General features: G+C 42.1%; 1 protein-coding gene and 1 long non-coding RNA gene across 3 annotated transcripts in view; both read right to left on the bottom strand.

Annotated features, from left to right (window-relative positions):
* The window catches only part of ME2 (malic enzyme 2), a 51,684-nt gene extending 46,438 nt beyond the window's left edge, over positions 1-5,246 (bottom strand). For both annotated transcript variants that reach the window (XM_081562119.1, XM_081562118.1), the window contains exon 1: positions 5,004-5,246. The gene's annotated coding sequence lies outside the window, so the exon portion shown is untranslated. The remainder of the gene's footprint in view (positions 1-5,003) is intronic.
* Positions 5,247-11,409: 6,163 nt separating this feature from the next.
* Positions 11,410-19,615, bottom strand: LOC145534503 (uncharacterized). Its single transcript, XR_014074669.1, has 3 exons — positions 19,476-19,615; positions 18,869-19,001; positions 11,410-12,916 (listed from the first exon to the last, which is right to left on the bottom strand). It is a non-coding gene; the product is annotated as an uncharacterized LOC145534503 (long non-coding RNA).
* Between the last annotated feature and the right edge of the window lie 469 nt (positions 19,616-20,084).

Below are 20,084 nucleotides of genomic sequence, written 5' to 3'. Positions count from 1 at the left end.
AAAAAAATCCCATTTCTGCCAAAAATAGAACTAAGGACTAAGGAGAGAGAGAGACAGACAATAGGCTTAATACCAGCTGGAGGCAACAAGATAAAAGGGGGAAAATGCACACCTGAACTCCTCATATTATAAGATAGGATGAAAGAACTGTAAGAATGAGTGAAGTAAAAACAGGAAACAAAAGAACGTGGGGCTTCCCGTTTTGAATAAACATGAGAAATCAAGCTGCTTACTACTCACGAGTTTCCTGGATGTTGAGGTCTGCCTGTGGTTTCTTCCACCGGTGTGTCATTTACCTTGCTTTGTGGGGGGCGGGGGTGGGGGTGGGGAGGCAGTGAGTTCACAAGTATTTCTAAACTCGACTGGGACTGAAACTGCTACGTCACTGACTGCTGAAGATTCCTCTCCCCAGCTCCCTAGCTAGGGGTAAAAAGCAGAAGTTCAATGAAATAGAGACCTCAATTGGAGAGAAGTCATGGTGCAGTCGTCAAGAACTCGCTTGACAAGGCTGAAGACACAAAAGACGAGGGTTTGATCCCTGGGTTGGGAAGATCCCCTTAGGTAGGAAATGGCAACATGCTCCCGTATTCTTGCCAGCAAAGTTTCATGGACAGAGGAGCCTGGGTGGGTACAGCCCATGCAGTCGCAGAGGCGGACGCTCCTGAGCATACCCTCTCGCCTCATGACCAGGTGCAGTGAGCAAAAGCTCTGCAGTCAGTCTGAATCTGGACTCAGCTAATTACCAGTCTGGAATCATTGTGTCACCCAAGCATTCCCAAATGGGCTCTGAATTGATGTCAATCTGGAACACATTTTTCACTGACCTATAACCAAATGAGAAAAACTAGGACGATATAGTTTTTCACAACACTGAATTTATTGTCTGTTTTCATGTTGTAATTATCATCTTCCTCCCTTTTTCGTGGTTTAAAAAAAAAAAACTTGTTTTTTTTTTTAAAGGATGGGGATGGTAGATTGTAATAGTTCTAAAAAAGGTCCATAACGTCGATGGAATTAAAAGTTGGGGATCTTACATCTGATCCCAATTGCCCACCTACACACACACTTCTTTTTTGTTGTTTTTTAAACTTGCTGATGAAGTCCAAAAGTCTGGGAACCCCTAACCTTCATCAACAAAATAGGGAAGGGAAACTATTATGCAGCTGTGTGCAGTTATGATGATATTTAAATATAGTATCAAGCACTCAAGGCTTCCCAGGTGGCTCAGACTGTAAAGAATCTGACTGCAGTGCAGGAGACCCAAGTTCGATCCCTGGGTCAGGAAGATCCCCTGGAGAAGGGAATGGCAATCCACTCCAGTATTCTTGCCTGGAGAATTCCACGGACAGAGGAGCCTGGTGGGCTATAGTCCATGGGGTTGCAAAGAGTCGGCCACGACTGAGCAACTAAACAGCAGCAGTAGCATCAACCCCTTAGAGCTTTATCATCAACATAAAGAGCTTGACTATTTCACTTGGTTCATTCAATAAGATCCACACCCAGGCAATCTGGCAGAGTGGTCAAAAGTAAGCTCTACGATCAAACCACAGGACTTAAATTCTAGCTTTGCCCCTGAGACACTACTAGCTCCATGATCCTGACTAGGTCACAGTTAAGTCTCAATCTCCTCAAGCTGCAGTTATCTCATCAGTCAAATAGGGATGATAAACAACAGGATCTACTAAATAGGGCCATTTTAAGATTAAAATTACATAATCCATGTAAGATGCTTATCACAGTGCCCTCTAAGTGCTCTATGTTATTTATTTAAGTATTATTGTTATTAGTAGTAATAAACTAAGGAGGTCAGAAGGTGCCTTCTAAAAGGCTGTTTCTGAATCATCTTCCAAAGTGAAATCCATTTTAAGAGGATACAAAGTTTGTATATTAACGATAGTTCAATAAAAAGTTGTCTAAAAAAAGAACCCCTATATAACTTTAAAAACATGAGGCTATGAGGATAATCATCAGTTCAGTCCAGTTCAGTTGCTCAGTTGTGTCCGACTCTTTGAGACCCCATGGACTGCACCATGCCAGGCCTCCCTGTCCATCACCAACTCCCAGAGTCCACCCAAACCCATGTTCACTGAGTCGGTGACGCCATCCAACCATCTCATCTTCTGTCGTCCCCTTCTCCTCCTGCCCTCAATCTTTCCCAGCATCAGGGTCTTTTCAAATGAGTCAGCTCTTCGCATCAGGTGGCCATATTGGAGTTTCAGCTTCAGCATCAGTCCTTCCAATGAACATTCAGGACTGATTTCCTTTACGATGGACTGGTTGGATCTCCTTGCAGTCCAAGGGACTCTCAAAAGTCTTCTCCAACACCACAGTTCAAAAGCATCAATTCTTCTGCCCTCAGCTTTCTTTATAATCCAACTCTCACATCCATACATGACCACTGTGAGGATAATCATGGCTAACATTTATTTAAACTATTTCAAATGAAATCATTAGGTCAAGAATGAGAATTTGGATGGCATACAGATCCCAGCAAATATCAAATGTTATCCTAAACAATATCTACATAATCAATATATTTTTGATAACTTAAAAAATTTGTATACATTGATCAGGGCAGGTGTAATAGGCAGGTATAATAATCAAAATGGTTACTTTCAAATAGCTTTTAATAAAATGATTACCATTTCATTAAATCAAATGTGGAGTAACTTTGATATTTAGTATGAATTTTCTCCAATATTGATCCTTAGTAAACAACTACACATTTTAGTGTTATGTTTTAAAATATGGTTGTTGAGTTGGCCTGAAATTCACCAAAAGATTATAATTTTAGTTTAATATAAAATGTAATGTAGTTTAAAATAGCTTATTTTTTATATGAAATTAAATACAATTTATGCACAGCTTCATAGTAAGAGTTAATTTACAAAAGATATTCTCAAGTGGTAAATGGGTATTTCCTTTATGAATTTTAAAGTGTTTTCATAACAAATATATTGAAAGACAAAAACATTATACACAAACACTTTCTAAGAGTGAAACCTGTAAGCAGTTCTTTTTTAGGAGTAACTATTAAGCAAGAATAACTATTGGGCTTCCTTGGTGGCTCAGGTGGTAGAGAACATACCTGCAATGTAGGAGACCCGTGTTCAATCCCTGGGTTGGGAAGATCCCCTGGAGAAGGAAATGGCAACCCACTCCAATATCCTTGCTTGGGAAATCCCAAGGACCAAGGAGCCTGGCAGGCTACAGTCCATAGGGTCGCAAGAGTCAGACATGACTTATCAACTAAATCACTACCATTGACGAAGAAGTTTTAATTCTCAAGAGAATGCAAAACTTCTACAAAAGCATAGCCCAACATTCTCTCTAACATATGGTAAAGATATATCCGCCATTTCTTCCCTCTATGCTTAACTTTCAAGTCTTTATTGCTACCATAAAAGAATCAGATACAGGTTACAAAGCAGTGCTCAAAGTTGACTATTTAAAGGTCCACTTCTAGAAGAAAATGCTAAACTTTTTTCCTTTATTTCTGCAAACCATGTAATATAACATGTAACTTAACTAGTTATAGTAGTTACACAATATATATTTACCTAGCATTTGTGTAACTACTACAGTGTACGTGTATATGGGGAGGGGTAAGGAAACGGCTGTTTTCTAATATCCAGAAAGTTTGGCAACTAAAGATCAAAACTTAGGAGCACAACACTGCAATTAGCTTTACAACATGAACAAGGTTTCAGGAGCATACAAGGTTAAGAGGAGGCTGAAGCTATTAAGTCAGACTGCCTGAGTTTGAATCCAGGCTTTGCCACTTAAAACCTGGGATCTTGGGCAAGTTACTTAACCTTCCTAATCTTCCTTTGTAATGCATGCATGCTCAGTTGCTCAGTCACGTGGGACTCTGTGACCCCATGGACACCAGGCTGTTCTATCCATGGGATTCTCCAAGAAGGAATGCTGGAGTGGGTTGCCATTTCCTCCTCCAGGGAATCTTCCGGACCCAGAGATGGAACCTGTGTCTCCTGCGGTCCTGCATCGGCAGGTGGCTTCTCTACCACTGAGCCACCAGCTTCCCTTCCTTTCTAAACCGGAGATAATAAAGAGTAACAACCTCAGGGCATTATTTTGAGATAATTCTTGCAAAAAACAGCGCCGGCCTCTAATTAACAATTAATTAACAATTAATACGTGCTTCCATTGTTATCGATTGCAACACTAAAACAAATTACAGTGCTATCAACTGTTTTGCTTTGAAGTGATTGCCATAAACATTAAGAAGATAAACAGATAGGAGAGAACGTGTTCTGTAAGGAAGCACTTCTGTCGAGATTCGTTATTTGGATTAAGCTTCTTCTCACCAAACGGCAAAGGAAATTTTCTAGAATTATCTTCGGAGCCAAGAAAGTCAAATCCAGGACCTCACTGTGTAACATCACACAAGCAGAAATGGATATCACCTGCGTCAAAGAAACACCTGCCAATCCTAGTCCACAAATGTCATTTCACACGGTCAGAATCGTTTCAATCTTAGAACTTTCTAGCCTGCCGCAAACTTCCTTTAAAGCGAGGAACGATCCAAACACACACACAGTGTCTCACTCCTGCCATTAATCCATCCCTGAAGAAAAAGAGAACTATTTGACAAAGGGATACAGAGCCACAGAATCGGTCTTTAAGGGAAGTGGGAATAAAGGGTAGAAGAGATGCTCGCGCTAAGGAGGCCACCGGGCCTTTCTCCGGGTCGGGAAGGGGGGCGCCCTGGGACCAGCGAATCTCGCTCGGTTAAGCCGCGTTCCTAAACCGTGCGCAAGGGAAGAGGTGTCCCTGGTCAGAGAGGGTGTCGCCGCTCCCCGAGCTCTCAGCCCGAGCTCGGCGAGCTCCTTTCCCTCCACCCCTCCCTCCCATCCGCCCAGCGGGTCCTCGCGGGCCGGACGCGCGGCTCCGCCCGCCGGGGTGAGGAGGCCGGCGTCCGCTCGCATCCCGGAACTCCCGGCCCCGGGGGCCCGCGGGCACGTGCCGCGCGAAGCCCTTACCCCGCTTCTCGCCCCGCGACAGGTGGTGCTGCCGACGGAGAGGCCGCGGCCCCGCAGGTCACCCGGACGATGCTCAGCTCCGGCCGAGTGCGGCCCTCTCCTTCTCGAGGCTTCCCAAAGGGAGCCGGCGCCAGCTCAGGTTCCGACTGGCCGGCTCTGCTGGACTCTAGCCGAGGCAGCCAGTAAACCCGCGCAGTAAGGAGACAGACCGGGGAAGACCGCGGCCGCGGCCCCATGAAGGGGGTGAGACTGACGGGCGCGCAGGCCAATGCGGAGGCAGGAAGCCAGCCTTAAGGGGCGGGGCTTCGCCGCCGGCGCGTCCGCGTCCCAGCCTCCAAGGACCTTCCTCTGCCCCGTAGCCTGAGGTAACTGTTTGGGGCCCTGGCGGGTGCCCTTAGGGGCCCGATCGCCAGGAGTGAGCCCGCAGGCGTGTAGGGTGGGAAGAGTCCGGACACGCAGAGGACAGCTGCCGCCCCACGGAAAGAGCTGGGGCTGGCTAACCGCAGACCTGCCATCCCGGCGGCGGGCGCTGGGGTCAGTCGGGGGAGATGGCCGCGCGTTCGCGCGAGAAGAGGCTCTGCGCAGGCGCGGGCGAGGCCGGGGATGGGGGGGGGGTGGGGGGGATGGGGGGGGTGGGGGGGATGGGGGGGGTGGGGGGGATGGGGGGGGTGGGGGGGATGGGGGGGGTGGGGGGGGATGGGGGGGTGGGGGGGGATGGGGGGTGGGGGGGGATGGGGGGGATGGGGCGGGGTGGGACGGGTCGCGGGGTACCAGGACCCGAACCCGGGAAGCGACGAAGGCTGGGCGTGCCCTCCAGGACTGCCTGTGGAGGCAGGGAGAGGAAAGCAGAGAGTCGAAGATCAGGATACCAGCCAGGAGAATGGACACGCAGAAGAAAGCGGGCCTGGGAAATGTGAAGCCTCTGCCCTTGAGGAACATCTTCATATTTTTGAGCAATTTTTGTCTGCCTTCGAGTTGCTCTTCTGCCAAATTCTTTGCTGCTCTCCCTGGTTACTGACACAACTTTTTTTTTTTTTTGTAAATTAATTTATTTCAATTGGAGGCTAATTACTTTACAATATTGTAGTGGTTTTTGCCATACATTCACATGAATCAGCCATGGGCTGACACAACTTTTGACCGTGGGGAATTTACTGTCATCACCATCCCCATAAATTGATATTCGAATATTCTCTCTCAGAAAAAGGCACTGGTACCCTAAATGGTCATGGTGAAAGCAGCGTGATCCTACCTTAATATATGTATAATTCACCCATGGTTATGATATTGGAGGATAGTTCTTCATCCTTACTTCAGAAAATGTGGTCACCAAAAATGCTTTACTGTAATCCAATTTGCGTGCTTTTAAAGTGTAGTAATAAAAATTTTAAAGATGTAAAGGGTCAAAAAGAGGCAAGGCAGATGGAATGAGAACATTAAGTGATAGAAATGTAGGATAGTGAGCAGAAGTAGAGAAAAGTGGATTCTCGCCTCCTAAACTCTGACGATTCTGTAAAATTTGGAGCATCCCTGCCTCTCTGAGCATCCAAGGGTGGGGCATGTTGGGGAAACAGTGTGTGCTTAGAGGCACAGTCATGTCTGACTCTTTGCAACCCCCTGGACTGTAGCCCGCCAGGCTTGTCTGTCCATGGGATTCTCCAGACAAGAATACTGGAGTGGGTTGCCATTTCCTAGTAGTTAGAGGATAAATGGTAACTATGGCTGCTATAGTAACCACCTCTGGAACAGAGAGACTAGAAAAAACATGGGACTTCCCTGGCTGGTACAGTGGGTATGAACCCACCTGCCAATGTAGGTGACACGGGTTCTGTCCCTGCTCTAGGAAGATTTCCCATGGCTCAGAGCAACTCTGCTGGTGTCCCACAGCTACTGAGCTCGTTCCCTAGAGCCTGCGAACCACAACTACCTAGGCTGCCTGCTGCAATTACTAAAGCCCCCGTGCTTAGGGCCTGTATTCCACAAGAGGAGCTACTACAATGAGATGCCTGTGCACTGCAACAGGGTAGCTGCCGCTCTGCAACTAGAGAAAGCCTGCGCACAGCAAGGAAGACCCAGCACAGCCAAAAATAAATAGATAAAATTATTTTAAAAATAAGCATGACCTCAAATAACCCTGCTTGCCAGAAACTGTCAAGCTGCTTCAAGCTGAATTCAGAAAATTTAAAAATTATGTGTCATTATAAATGCTTCATTAGTAGAGGTAAAATTATTTTGTCTTTGAAAGACAGTCCATCCTACAGTAGAATCATCCCAGCTTGAAGGGTTGCAGAGAGCTTATCATGGATGGGATTTCTTTTGGTTAAATTGAGATCAACTCATTCCTTAGTAAATGAAATGTCTGTTAATGTCAAAGAAGCAGGCAGTGCTGTTTTACTGGTCCACCCCAATTCACTTCTTCTCCTTAGTCACTTTGGGGAATGGTTTGAGGCTTCCTCCCAGTACAGTGATATATGGCTATTGAGCATTTGAAATATGGCAACTCTAAATTAAGATACACACTGAGTTCCAAAACAGTGCAAAAAAAAAAGGTGAAATATCTCAATTTTAAAAATATTGATCACATGTCAAAATAATATCTTGGATATTTTGGGTTAAGTGAAATATATTATTTAAATTAATTTCATCTCTTTCTTTGCACTTCTTTAACATGGCTATCATAAAATTTAAAACTACATGTACAACTCCAGTTTGTGGCTTACATTATGTTTCAGTTGGACAGTGCTGGTCTAAGAGGACCCTGTTAGAGTCACACATATGTTGGATGGAACTTTGGAAAAGCCCTTTTTAAAAGAAGGAAAGGCTTTTTAAGAAAGACTCAATTGGCATGTACCTTTTGTTTCACACCCACTTCTTACCAGAAATGTTTGAAGTCCTGGCACCCATTATTGGCCCATAGGATGACAAGCAAGAAGATGAAGGCCTGTAAGTGTATTGGCAGGATCAAAGCACCTGGATCCCCAATAGTATTACTGAGCCACATTCCGCCTTGATTCTTATTCCATATTTTTTTTCTGTGAAATAAACCTCTGCTTGTATGAATCACCTCAAATAAGGTTTTCTGTTGTTTGGACTAACAATAACATCTACCAGTTACTGCTAAAATACACAGAAGTCTTGTCATATTATTTTAATTTTATACTTGCTTCTTTAGGATAGCTCACAGTTCCCACTAGGTCAAATTGAGGATCCCAGATCTAAAGTTGCTATTTTACTACTGTATTAATATTTACTACTGTATTAATATTAAAATTTTATTACTGTATTAATAATGATAATATTACTGCTTTGATTTTGTGTGCCACTAACCTACTATATTAGATACTGGACCTTTAAATTCATTTAAAAATAATTCTATACTTGAAATTTGTTTGTACGCTTAAATTATTTCTGGAGACCTAGGGATGTGGTATGTGATCGCACTTAGCCTTTTAAATTTGAACTGAGACATCTTAGTGTCTCACTTTAACTGTTACTGTATCAAAATAGCATCACTTACAGATGAAACAGCTTAATTCAAGCAAGAATGTTGCATAGAGGCTAAAAAGGTAAATTCAAAAGAGCACAGTGTTTTTCAAAGCTTAAGAGGATTGTTGTGTTTAAAGTGTTGGAATGAGTTTCCACATATTTGTTTGCAGTCATACAGAAAATTCCCCACTGGTTGCAGAATAACAACCACTGTATTACAGTGTATTACAGAATAACAACATATTACAGAATAACAACCAGTGTATTACAGGAGTTGTATCTTTTGGTGTGGTCCTTGCTAATAGAAACCATCAGAGAAAGTTTGGAAGGTTTTAGATTTTATGTCTCTGTTAATGATTACTCATGTTTTCCAATTACATCTGTCTTTTTCCTATGCTTTCATTATCTAGAAGCAGAATATATCTAACCTATCTCCAAGTACCTGTGACATGAAAGGAACATGTTAGTTGCTATATTAACTTTCAGTATGCATGTGTGTGTCGCAGAAGAGGACTTTCTTACTCAAACCTGTTTTACGTTTTCCACTTTCTGAATTTCCTTGAGAGAATGAAAGGACCTCTCTGAAGTGTAGAATTCTCTTCAGAAAATGGAGTTAGGAGCTGACAGTCCTTGACTGGAAATACAGCTGAATGAGAAATAGAACTCCAAGTAGAATATAGATTATCGATAGATTAGACATCCCATTTATGGATCATCTAGGAATGATAGAACATGGTCGAGATCCCTGTGATCATGTATGTGTGTACAGGAAGGTGTAGCTGCAAAGTAGTTGAACAAATTCCTCAGTTCTTCAATTTTTTTGTTTTTGGTTTGCTTATTTATAGCAAAAGAAAGAGTACTCTTCAGGAGGTTTGAACACACGATTCTATCTATCACATTCTTGAAAAATCACTCAACATCTTTCTCCTGTCAGGTGGACAAAATTAAACTCCCCCTTCCTGTATCAAAGGCCCCTGAATGGAGGAAATGTGATGAAAAATAAGCAAGGGCTTTGTAAAGTTAAAAGGATACTGATAGAAGTGCAGCACTCTCTCTCAGGCTCTCTGCCAGTCATGTAGATGATGTTCAATAAATAATTATTCACTAAGCACTTATGATCTGCTAAGCATGGCTCTGAGTCTCCCTGTGTATATATTAAAATGACTTAATTGTCTTAACACTATGATGTAGGTATAATTATTATCCCCATTTTACAACCAGGAGTTACAGGTTGACTTGCCCAAGGGTACCACTAATAAGTGGAAGAGAGAAACAAATTATGCTGTGTACAGTCTGAATACTCTTGAGTATTTTTATGTGCAGTTCACTGTCTTGGAAAGATCAGAAAGAGCATCTGGAACTAATGGCACCCCCACCCCCAACCTGGAAAATTGGAAGGCTCTCCCCACTTAAACTATTACAATCTCTTTCATAACTCAAACTCTAGTCTCTTCAGTGAGTTCTGGTGTGCGTGCGTGTGGGCGTGTTCAGTCTCTTCAGTCATGTCCGACTCTTTGTGACCCTATGGACCATAGCTCACCAGGCTCCTTTGTCCATGAGATTTTCCAGGCAAGAATACTGGGTTGCCATGCCCTCCTCCTGGGGATCTTCCCGACTAGGGATCAAACCTGCATCTCCTGCATTGCAGGTGGGGTTCTTTACCATTGAGTCACCGGGGAAGCCCGAGCATTGGTGTAATAGTATGTAAATACACAATGGAATTACCTTCGAGCTTAAAAAAAGAAAAGTGCATTGCCTTCACTATAATAATTACATAAGAATCTTCTGATGTGAGACTTCAGCGCCTGTGTTTCTTAATAGTTCTCATGCCTATATTTCTTTTTAAAGTAGTGTTCATCCAATATAAGCTTCATGAAAGTGGGGATTTATAAAAATCATTTCTCCTTGTATTCCTAAGTCCTCACATATGACTAATGTTTGAATAATTAGTGGGCAGGTTTAGACCATTGACGTTGTCTTTGTTCTAATGAAAGAATTCTTAAAGCATGGTTCTGGATCGTCATCTCATCATCACCTGGGAACTTGTTAGACATGCAGGTAGTCAAGCCCCACCCCAGACCCAACTGAAGCTGAAACTCTGTGGTTGGAGACCAGCAATCTGTGTTTTGCCAGGCCCTCCTGTTGATTTGGATACATACTCAAGTTTAAGAACCACTGTCTGAGGCCATGCGTTCATTAAGCAATCCTCAGAGTACAGTTTATTTTGTGTGTATATAAGTTTCTGGTGAGGACTTCCTTGATGGTCCAGTGGTTGGGAATCCGCCTGCCAAATCAGGGGACACGTGTTCGATCCCTGGTCCAGGAAGATCCCACATGCCTCAAGGCAACTAGACCTGCGCATCACAACTACTGAAGCCCGCAGGCTCTAGAGCCCGTGCTCTGCAACGAGAAGCCTCCGCAACGATAAGCCTGCACACTGCACCGAGAGGGTAGGCCCTGCTTGCTGCAGCTAGAGAAAGCCCGAGAGCAGCAATGAAGACCCGGTGCAGCCGAAAAATAAAATTAATTAATTAATTAAATTAAAAAAGTTTCTTCTGAGATGAGCTAATTGGGAAACAGGAATGAAAAAGATACACTGCTTGCCCTCAAGGAGTCTACCTTATAATATGGAAATAAAGCATTTTTTCACATGGGTGAATTCAAAGAGAAGTTTGTTGCTAGGTGTGTATTTACAGATGAAATGACATAATCATGATGTCATGAGTTTCCTTTACATTTTTCTAGGGAGAAAAATGGTGATAGTTGAAACAAGATTAGCAAAATGTCACCATTTGTTAAGACTGAGTCATGTCTTTAAGGGGGCTTATTATACTATGTTCTCTACTTTTGTGTGTAATTGAACATTTCCTTATAAAAAAGTTTAAAGGCAATATGTAAAGAATAAGCTCAAAGCATTGTAGTAGTTCAAAGAAGTGATTACTTCTTTTATTTCATTAATTGCATTCATGACCTCATAAATTGAAATGTTGAGATGTTAACTCAAAATGAACATTTTAAAATTCTTTTCCTGCTTCTCTAAGTTTTCCAAAATATAACATCCCAGCTGTCTGTTTCTGCAATGGCAATTTTAATTTGACTTCCCTTCTGAAGACTTTTGTAATAAATTTAAACAAAAGTGCTTTCACATTTATCTAAACACAATGAAGAGCTTTTAAAAAATATTTCCTTTTTGTTACTGATGGAAGAAATGTTCACACTGAGGTATGAGAAAGTCATTTTGGCTTGAACTTGATTTAATTTAAACCTTATGCTACCTAGAACAGCCTATTTTGTGGCCTATTAAATGTGCATTGAACATATGCTTTAACCTTGAAAGAAAACAATGCATTTGAAAAATCAAAATGGGATAACTGTGGTTCAGGCGTTCAAAACGAAGTCTGATGGCCATTGTGGATGTGGTTTCAGACACGTGCCTGCGTTACTGAGAACCTGAGGTTTTGGAACTGTAATCAGACTCAAGGACACCACCCGCCTTTCTCAAAACAATGGCTGCTAGCAGCTTCCAGCTGCAACTTTATGGTCTCAACGCCTCCCCCATAACTATGTCACCATTTTGAACCCCAACCAATCCTCGCTGAATAAGCAAACTAAATTTTTGCCAGCTCCAACCCTAATTATTGACAAACAACTTATCAGTTTTGTGGGCTTTGCCTTTTATAAGCCTCCCCCATTTTGTAGTCTGGCAGAACATAACTCAAGTGCCTCTCAAATCTGTGTCTCTGGGATATAGTCTTCAGCTTGGCTCAGATGAAGTTCTTTTTTTGTTCTTCTCATAAATTGTTCATTGATTATTTTCATCGACATTACCATCGATGGAATTGTGTAATATAGCTCTCTGTGTGTGCGCACGCGCGTGTGTGTATTAGTCGCTCAGTTGTGTTCAACTCTTTGCGACCCCATGGACTGTAGCCTGCCAGGCTCCTCTGTCCATGGAATTCTCCAGGCAAGGATACTGGAGTGGGTTGCCATTTCCTTCTCCAGGGGATCTTCCCGAACCAAGGATTGAACCTGGGTCTCCTGCATTGTGGGCAGATGCTTTACTGTCTGAGATACTAGGGAAGCCTAATGTAGCTCTGAAGCAGGCAACTTCTAGCATGAGATCTCTTGCATGTGTCCATATGATCAAGCAGAGGTCATGTGTGCAGGGCTGACTTAATTTGGTGGGAGAGATAGGCTGCTAGTGTGAGAAGCTTCTGAGGGTAACCATCGCACCCTGCGCACATCCTCTTGCCCCTACTGCTGACTGGCTTCCTCTATACTAGGAAATAACGTTTTCCTTCAACAACTCTCATGAACGGTGAAAAAGACAGTGAACTCAGAGTTCTTGGGTGCCGTTCATATGTTTCTCCTTGCTTGTCTCCAAAGGCCATTGGAAATTCACTTTGGAGCCCATCACTGTCTCCAATCTGCTAAAAAAAAAAACAAAAAAAAACTGAGTTAATTAGAAGATCTAATTGGCTTTATTCATGCATCAGGTAGCAGCTCATCTGGCAAACAGAGAGGTATTCCCAGAAGTAATTATTTCTTCAACTTATGTTACCTAGAAGGCTTGGTGGAGGATGCAACATAAGAGCGAATCTTGATTTAAGCAGAGAAGTTTTTTAATATATTACATACAAGTTCACTAACTCTTATCCATAATTCTAGAACCCAAAACATTTTTTCCCCATCTGGGGGGATTCTGTTACTTTGGTGGTGTCAGAATTTATTTGGTGACAAATAAGAAATTGTCACATCTGTCTATAGTCTTTGTTTCACCAACATGATGTAAGTATTCATATATTTCTCTTCAGTAATATGAATATTTTTATGGCACTACTTCAGATCCCACTGAGGATATTATAAAACATACAGTGTATGCTCCTTGGGATGTTTTCCCAAATCCCAAAGTTTCTAGATTCTGAGACACAGCTGGCTCGAAGCACTTCATTCAAAGTGCAATCCTTCTTATGGAACAAGAAATTAGGGAAAGGCTGTGTGTAGTTCTTAATTTCGATTTTGCTGGGATTAAGCAAATAATTTTTTACTTTAATACTGCTTATTATAATACTTAAAAAGCTAGACTTAGTGTGGGTGAGAAACAATCATGACACTTTACTTGGTGCTATGAGCACAGAAATGACTGATTGAATGAGCTGTAAGAAATTAGCTTTTAAGGAGAATTTTTTTTTTTTTTTGGCCACACCATGCAGCTTATGGGTTCTTAGTTCCCCAACTGGGGATCAAACCCACGCCCACAGCAGAAACAGCATGGAGTCCTAACCACTGGACTTCCAGGGAATTCCTTAAGGAGAAATTTTTGATGATAGAAGCCAGTAAAACAGGTTTAACGGGGGTTGGCTGAAAAGAGACACAAGGGAACATTCTTTATCACAGTCTGGGCAGGAGCTACACAAGTGTATACATGTATAAACATTTGTCAGATTTGAATGACATAACTTATACACCTTACTGCACGAATTTTATATCCACTCCAACAAATACATGTTCAAAAAAATGAAAGTGAAAGTGTTAGTCGTTCAGTTCTGCCTGACTCTTTGTGATCCCATGGACTGTATCCTGCCAGGCTCATCGGTCTGTGGAATTTTCTGGGCAAGAATACTGGAGGGGGTAGCCATTCCCTTCTCCGGGGGATCATAAAATAAACTATTTGCATTATGCATTGCTGTTTCTTTTGGAGCAGACTTTCCCCATGGAAACTCTGTTGTGGATCTAATACCTTTCTTCTAGGCTTCTTCCTTGTCCTCCACTGGACGCGCTGAGAAAAAGGAAGGGACCATTCTTGGCTGCCCAGAATGTGGCTCACCAGGCCTTGTGGGGTTGTCAAAATAGCCGTGCAGGGAAGTTCGCTGGTGGCCTAGCAGTTAAGATTCCATGCTTTCACTTCCTTGGCCTGGGTTCAGTCCCTGGTAGGGGAAATGAGATCTCACAAGATTTGCAGAGCAGCCGGAAAAAAGTAGTCATGCAGAAAATAGAAAAGATGCTGAGCCTGGAAAGAAGGCACAAGCTTTTCATGGAAGGGTAAATTACAAAGCAGATGATCAGGTAAAACAAGGTGCCAAGGCCCAAATCAACAGGAAACAAGGAGGAGGAAATAGGTTATTGGGCTAGGTCACCGAACAAATAGAGAAGGATGTAGGTGGGGATTGGTTTGTGTGAGTCCTGCGCTGTTGGGAATTGAGGCTGGGATCTCAGGGTTTGCCTTTGGTTTGGCTGGTTAACCTGTGAAGCGGGAGGAGCTATAAAGGGACAGGCTGCTGGTGTACACCTAGCTACATGACTTTCCTGTAAAATTCTTCCTTAGGCAGAGTTTAAGGAGGTGTGTAGCCAGTTGTCTCAAGATGGATACACATTTGCCCACTTTCTCCAAATCAATGAAAAATGCTTGGAAAAATATGCCATGAAAATAGAGCAGCTTGATTTACTTACTTATTTTTAGGCCATGCCAAGCATCTTTCCCCAAGTGGTGATTGAACCCAGGTCCCAGCAGTGAAAGCACCGAGTCCTAACCCTGGACTGCCAGGGTATTCTCTAGAGCAGCTTGATTTCATCCAAACACCACAGTGTGTTTCCATAGTGTTAGTATTAGTTGCTCAGTCATGTCTGACTCTTTGCGACCCCATGGACTGTAGCCCGTCAGGCTCCTCTGTCCATGGAATTCTCCAGGCAAGAATACTGGAGTGGGTTGCCATTTCCTTCTCCAGAGGACCTTCCTGACCCAGGGATTGAGCTTGGGTCTCCCTCATTGCAGGCAGATTCTTTACTGTCTGAGCCACCAGGGAAGCCCATGTTTCCGTAATGGAAATCCATGTTATTGAGGTTCCAGAGAATTATGGAAGATCAGTCTCTTTGTAATGAGAATGTACATGAGCAGGATCATTGGTTTTAGGTTGGCACATTATCTATAGCAAAAGCAGACTGTCCTAATCACTATATTTAGATTTACACAACTCTATCTGCCTTAGAATAGGAAGTATTAATAATGAATGTTGACTGTGGCGCTGGGAGTTATCCTTCAATAAATCAAGGTTATTAAAAATGCAAACTCTTTAAAAATACAAGAGAAAGTAAACAGTATAACACAAAAGATATTTGTGTTAGACACTGTAGCAACAAACCTGTTAGCCTAGTCTGGGAGTGAGACATAAAAACATTTGGTGAAGGTAAATACTATCATTAAGAAACAATAATGTTTTTGTTATTCCCAAAAGACAGTGACATGCTAATGATGATAATTACCTCCAAAAAAGTGCTAACAACTCCTTACATAATTAAAATAAATATAACTTTGCAGACTGTCTGAAAGAGTCAACTAATACCATAATAAGCAGTGTCTTCATTACCAAAATATTTTAAGGAAAGTTCTGGAAATTTTTGTGAAGAACAGAGAGGTTAATATCATAGGCTTATTAATAATAGAAGAACTTTTACCCCCAAGGAAAAGTAGCATTTTGATGCTTATGGATGATATTGTATCACAATTGATTTTTCTCTAGGGCTTTCAAGTAACCTGGAAAGAGTAAGGCAAAAATTCACTATTGTCATTGTGAAAATACCCTCTGAGTGATCCAAAGTGATTCTGTCTTGCTAAGGCTGCCCCTAAGATCTTCCTGAACGGGCTGCTTGGTGTTACTTATTCTAAATCCTAGTCCTGGCACCATCATTGTCTATAAACCCTTAAGGGAGGACTCTAGGAATAGCAACTCTTGTATCACCTGGGAGCTTGTTAGAACAGGTTCAGGTGGTTCCACGCACATTGGCACTTGAGAAGCACAGAAGACTCCTAAAGTCCTAGATCCTGTGAACTCATGTTGCTGTGAATGGGGGGTCTTAGTAATCTCATGGACTGTAGCATGCTAGGCTCCTCTGTCCTTCACTATCTCCTGGAGTTTGCTCAAATTCACGTCCATTGAGTTGTTGATGCTATCTAACCATCTCATCCTCTGCCAACTCGTTCTTCTTTTGCCTTCAGTCTTTCCCACCATCAGGTCTTTTCCGATGAGTTGGCTCTTGGCATCAGGTGACCAAAGCATTGGAGCTTCAGCTCCAGCATCAGACCTTCCAAATGAATATTCAGGGTTGATTTCCTTTCGGAATGACTGATTTGATCTCCTTGCAATACAAGGGACTCTCAAGATTCTTCTCCAGTACCACAATTCGAAAACATCTTTGCTGCTCAGTTTTCTTTATGGTCCACCTCTCACATCCATACATGACTACTGGAAAAACCATATCTTTGACTATGTGGATCTTTGTTGGCAAAGATATGTCTCTGCTTCTTAATACACTGTCTAGGTTTGTCATGAATGTATGCGAGCTAAGTTGCTTCAGACACGTCGACTCTTTTCGACCCTATGGACTGTAGCCCACCCTGCTCCTCTGAACATGGGGTTCTCCAGGCAAAGAATACTGGAGTGGGTTGCCATGCCCTCCTCCAGGGGATCTACCCAACCCAGGGTCAAACCAGCATCTCTTACATCTTCTTCATTGGCAGGTGAGTTCTTTACTCTAGTGCCACCTGGGAAGCCCAGGTTTATCATAGCTTTTCTATTTCTAAGTATAGAAGAATAAGCCTGTGTTACTTTGTATACCTTCAAAAATTTCCTGAGCCAGGGAAAACACAATTATTCTTTCCTTCTCATAGTGAGGATTTGTAATGCATAAATCATGAGCAGTGCAATTTTTTTGTTAATTCTCCAGATGTGTAGTTATGAGCTAGGTACCAGGTGGAATGTTTGCACGGAATAGGACGCATGCAAAAGCTCTGAGTGATGTCTAGGAACAAAATCTTAGGAATGTTTGCCTTGATTATCCAAATAGTGTTCCTGGTATCTTGAGTATAACTCTGTATACAGGTCCTTAATAGACCAGGCAGGCTTCGTGTTTCTCTGACTACATGGGATGAAAAGCTAGCTCTGCGGTTCTATCTCTTGGGGACAGTACAGCGACATATTTCTATGAAGTGCTTAAGATTTCTCTGGCCAAGAGGGTAACTACAGAACCTGAATTCATAAAGAGAGTTTGATTATCCAATATGTTTTCCTACTGAGCAATAAATGGTGAGTACTCGGTACATGGAATATCAGAAACCTAAAACAGCTCTGACATTGTTAAGTTGGATATTTCACCTTTTTTACATCAAGAAGATGTGGTCTAACCACAAAGGAAACCTAGTTGCCTCTCCTCCAGTGCTTAGACCTTAGACTTACTAGCATTCTGAAATGCTTCCCAGAATAAATCACCACCAGCACCAAGCTGCAATCCTGGGCTGAGAATTCTAGATATTCTTTCCATAGCCATTCATTGCCTTAGGAATGTCTGGGGGGACTCCAGGACCTCTCTGGAGGTTTGATTCCATTCTGATGGTTCATGTCAGGGTCTACACCAGCTCCAGCAATTAATTGGGAGCATTCTGCTTTAACAGGCATCCAAAGGGAGGTAGAACATCTTTCCTTTATTACACTTGAATCAAAATTAAGTTTCACAGAACAACATGGAGTAAATGATTAGTCCTAAACAACGCAACCTTGCAAAAATTATATCTGGATTCTAACTTATTAAGGCACCAAATGGTATAAACCTTGTTCATATCTTTGTGCCTGCAACTAGAAATGATGAACCATAAGCTTTATTCATAAAGTACCAGACCAGGGTACTTAATCTTTTGTGTGTAATGATCATCATTGAGAGTCTGGTGAAGTTTACAGACTCCTCTGAATGTTTTTTTTTTAATGCATAAAATACATGGAATCACTGAAGATCTAATTATAATGAAATAAAGCTACAAAATATTTTTAAGCCTTAAATTTCTGGCATAATGATACATATGCTACTTTATAATGCATTAAATAAAAATCTAGTGATAGGCTGAATAACTAGTAGTGATGAGTGTAAATCATGTTACATAGTACCTGCAATAACTGGAAGGTAGTACAAAAATTCATAGTTTCTATAATCCTAGCAGTTTGTTACCTACATCCATAATTGAAGAGAATACTAAATTCCAGGTAGAGTTTACTGAAAATGAATAAATACTTTGCAGTCCAAGTTCACATATGACCTGCGGGTAACAACTCCCTGTACTAGGCTGTTTTTGTCTGAGTTCAGCTAAGAACCTTGTTCCACCTGTTGGCAATTTATGAGTTCAACTCTCGTTACTGGAAAATAGTCTCCTGTAGCAATTTCTTTCATCAGAGCTCCAATTTCACAGTTATGTTGAGACATTCTCTGTCAAAAGGTCTTTTGTGACTTTCAGTAAATTTCCCTCCATTTTAACCTGTTGAGCATTGCTTGGAACAGTGTTGCCTGGGCTTTCCCTTAGTCTGGTGATTCAGCCTTATGACACAAAGGAGATTTACCTGGCTAGCGTTGCAGGGGTTGCTTTCAGGTTGAAAGTTGGCTAAATTTCCCAGCCTCCAAGGTGAGTAATTTAGAAAACTCCTGTTAGTCATCTTCTGATCCTTCTTAAGAGGCATTTGTTCACGTATCTCCCTGTTGCCAGAGGAACATACTGTTAGACATGTTAAGAAAGTAATTTATCCTCGACATTCTTACTCTTGGAGTAAAATTGCTCTAGAATATGTTTTTGAAAGAGCCCATGAAGATATTTTTAAAAAGCATTTTCAATTTTTTTTTCTTGGTAGAAAAATGTATGTTAAAGCCTTTTGTGAAAAAAAAAATGACTTTATGCTTTTAGACTTCATTCACAATTTCTGAATAGACATGAAAAGCCACCAGAGTCCTTATGTAAGTTTGGGGAAGGAATGGAATGTTATTTTATGCCAGCTGTGAAAATAACATTCAATAAACATTATGCTAACAGCGAGAAATGGGAAATTGAACTCTCTGTCATGAATTCAACCCAGTCTGTACTTCTAAGGGCAGAAAGGAGAAGTGAGAAGAAAACATGAGAAGGAGTATTCTGGAGCTCCTTTTACTTTATCCAAATAGGGGAGCCGGACTCACCTCCATGCTGCCAAGCCCTTTCAAGAAACAGCCCACGTCTCTGCTCTTTCCTGGGAAACCATTCCCTTCTTCATTTCATAAATCTGGCTTCCATTAAAAACTGTGCAGAACTTCCTCTTGTTAGAGGAATTCAACCCCCCACCCCCTTTTTTTTTCAGTCCTCAACTTCCTTATTCTTTCAGCAAAATATGACCCAGTAGACCTGTCCTTCCTTCTTGAAACTTTTTTTTTAACGTCCCTGGCACAGTAATCCTCTGGATCTCTGGCCTTGCCTTTGCTATCTCCTCTGCCTCCTGGCCCTCAATGAAGGTTGACCCCCAAAGTTCAATCTTAAGTGTAACCCATTGAGATGAGGCACAGATCTGGGTCCTACGATGAATTCCCACTTTTGATCCTGTTCGTTTCCCCTCAAGAGGCTCCATTCATTCAGTAAACATTTTTCTTGAGGGCCTGTGTGTGTGCTCAGTCGCTAAGTCACATCGGACTCTCTGTGATCCCAGGGACTGGAAAAAACCCTGATGCTGGGAAAGACTGAGGGCAGGAGGAAAAGGGGACAACAGAGGATGGGATGGTTGGGTGGCATCACTGACTCAATGGACACAAGTTTGA

This window comes from Giraffa tippelskirchi, chromosome 14 (assembly GCF_054371585.1).
Source record: "Giraffa tippelskirchi isolate mGirTip1 chromosome 14, T2T-mGirTip1v1.2.pri, whole genome shotgun sequence".
Lineage (NCBI taxonomy): Eukaryota > Metazoa > Chordata > Mammalia > Artiodactyla > Giraffidae > Giraffa > Giraffa tippelskirchi.
The sequence above is the reverse complement of the archived record's forward strand: the minus strand, read 5'-3'. Positions and strand labels throughout refer to the sequence as shown.